The following is a 3,278-nucleotide window of genomic DNA, read 5'->3' on the forward strand; positions in this document are numbered from 1 at the left end:
TTCCCATTAAGATCTTTCAAAAACGACCTTCCCAACATAACCTAAAAAATCGTCCTGAGGAGATCTTCTCTAGAAAATCTTCCCAAGTAAATCTTCCCAAACCCATCTATTTAAAAAGATCGTTTCAAAAAAATCTTCCCAAAGAGATCGTCCTAAGTAAATCTTCCCAAAAAGATCACCCCGAAAATTCTTCCTCAAAAAGATTGTCCCAAATAAATCTTCCCAAAAAGATTGTCCCAAAAAATCTTCCCAAAAAGATCGTCCCAATTGAATCTTCCCAAAAAGATCGTCCCAAATAAATCTTCCGCAAAATATCATCCCAAATAAATCTTCCCTAAAAAAATCTTCCCAATAACTCAGCCCAAAAAGATTTATCCCAAAAAATCTTCCCCAAAAATTTTTCCCCAAAAAATCTTCCCAAAAATCTTCCTAAAAAATCTTACAGAAAGATCGTCCCAAATAAATCTTCCGAAAAAGACCGTCCCAAAAAATCTTCCCAATAAGATCGTCCGAAATAAATCTTTCCAAAATGATTGTCCCAAAAAATCTTCACAAAAAGATCTTCCCAAAAAAAGCTTCCCAAAGAGATCGTCCCAAGTAAATCTTCCCAAAAAGATCGTCCCAAAAAATCTTCCCAAACAGATCATCCCGAATAAATCTTCATAACAAGATCGTCCCAAAATTTCTTCCCAAAAAGATCGTCCCAAGTAAATCTTCCCAAAAAGATCGTCCCAAAAAATCTTCACAAAAAGATCTTCCCAAAAAGATCGTCCCAAAAAAATCTTCCCAAAAATCTTCCCAAAAAATCTTCCCAAAAAATCTTCCCAAAAAGATCGTCCGAAGCGATCTTCCTCAACGACAAAACCATTCGGGCGAGCCTCAGTAAGCAGTGACTCATGACAACATCTCAAGGACACAAAAGCAGACAGACATAAATTCCTTGATGTTGAAAGGAGGAGGAGGAGGAGGAGAAGGAGGGGGGAGGAAGAGAGTGGGAAAGAAAGGTGGAGGAGGTTGGGGGGAGGGGAGAGGGGAAGAGAAGATGGGGGAAGAAGGGGAATTGGAATGGAAGATAAGAAATGAGTGAGAGCTGAGTTACAGGAATCATTTAGTGTTTAGAGAGAGAGAGAGAGAGAGAGAGAGAGAGAGAGAGAGAGAGAGAGAGAGAGACAGGGTTGGACAAAAGGCTCTCGAGAATTGAAGGATAAGGAATGCTAAACATGATAAGTATGGAGGAAGAAGAGGGTGGTGCAATGTCAAGAAAGGGGGAGAGAGAGAGAGAGAGAGAGAGAGAGAGAGAGAGAGAGAGAGAGAGAGAGAGAGAGAGAGAGAGAAGGAATCCTGGTATCACACTGATAGAAAGAGAAAGAGAGACTGAGCAGTGGGTGCATCCGTGGTGAGAGAGAGAGAGAGAGAGAGAGAGAGAGAGAGAGAGAGAGAGAGAGAGAGAGAGAGAGACAAGCCGATGACATAAGCACAGGTGGATGATGATAAGCATTAAAGGACCCGCATGCTGAAGTAATAGCATCAAAGAGGCAGGGGTGTAGGGAGCTATTAGGGGAGGGGGCGATGGGGGAAGACCAGGAGGAGGAGGAGGAGAGGGCGTTAGTTTTGGGAACGGGGGCGGGGTGGGGTGGGGGAGAAGAAACAGCATCAGAGGGCTAATAAGCATAATAAGGATACTCCATTGAATCGATCATCTGCCTTTTAAGAGGCGGTTTCCTCTTCAGAGAGTGTGTTTGGGAATTGTCTGCGCGACATAGGAACCCCGAATTTTGTCCGCCGAGACAAGGATCTGGTGGCTGGTACACATTTTTTTATTTCTAGGAGCCCGAGACGGGCAAATCTCTCAGAATCAAGCTCGTTCGTTGTTGGGAGAATGTTAACAATTACTTTCTTACTACCCTACAACAATTCTTCCTGTGATTTGAATAATTTATTTGCATTTTATCTATTTATTTATTTATTTATTTATCAGTTTGTGAAATCGTCATTGTGTTCTGCTAACTGATCTCTTTTTTTCTGTATTTACCAACTATTTTATGCAATTTCTTTCAAAAAAACATCATATTCTTTGGAAGATTGAATTTCAAGTCAATGGCACCTGCTACATATAAATAGGGTTTATCTCCTGATAAATAATAATAATAATAATAATAATAATAATAATAATAATAATAATAATAATAATAATAATAATAATAACTGAGTGATTATGTTAATTGACTCATGAACCACAAAGGTAGAGAATCCCACATTCTGGGACTAGATACTTATGTAGGACAGATCAAGCTGGTTGGCTCAAGATGATGTATAATCTTGTACTGAGGTCGAGAAAGATGATGTCTGTGAGATATCTGCCTTCAGGCACCCCAACTTTTCTGGACTGAGGAGAAAATCAATTTTATGACGTCGAATTTAACCTTCCTCTCGACGAATGTAAAATGGAATTAAGCTTATATTGAGGGCAAAGCTGACTTATTCTGGATCAGATTTCTGAAGCGAAGTATTGAAAATGGAATTAAGCTTCTATTGAGGGTAAAACTGTCTTGTTATTATATTAAATTTCCAAAATGAAGTGTTGAAGCCGAAGATGGAAGAAGCCCCAAGACTGATGCTGGAAGAAGCACACTTAGATTGCTTATAAATGACAAAGTTGACAGTGAATTGTTTAAGCATGACACAAGGTTTCAACAAAAAGTCTGTCAAAGCAAAAAATAAAAATAAAATAAAATAAATAATAATAATAATAATAATAATAATAATAATAATAATAATAAAATAATAATAATAATAATAATAATAATAATAATAATAAGACAAAGTTCTCCACATCAAAAGTGTCATTTAAACTGGATTTCTTTGTCTGATCAATTTCAAAGATACGAAATTGGAATAAACTGCATATATAAAGAGAATGTTAAACACTGATTAAAAATCCAACGCTTCTGTGGGAAGGAAGGAGATCTGCTCAGTACATGAGTCACTTTCATCATTACCAGAATAAGATGGTGATGTTTAACTTGTATCTGTCGAAATTATATAACTTTTGACATATGTTAATAAGGGAAATTTTACCATAATAGTTGTCCTGAGTAGCTCCTGAAATGGCGCAGTTTCTCAAAAAAACAAAAAAAAAAAAAGAGCCACATGGACAATATAATCTTTCAAAAAACTTTTGACATAAAAAGTCAGCTTAGAATTTGGCACATAATCTGGTGTTATGTTTAGGCAATAAATTGTCATATAATATTCTCGTGGTAATTGACATTTGAAGA

Source organism: Macrobrachium rosenbergii, chromosome 57 (genome assembly GCF_040412425.1).
Source record: "Macrobrachium rosenbergii isolate ZJJX-2024 chromosome 57, ASM4041242v1, whole genome shotgun sequence".
NCBI classification, from domain to species: Eukaryota; Metazoa; Arthropoda; class Malacostraca; order Decapoda; family Palaemonidae; genus Macrobrachium; species Macrobrachium rosenbergii.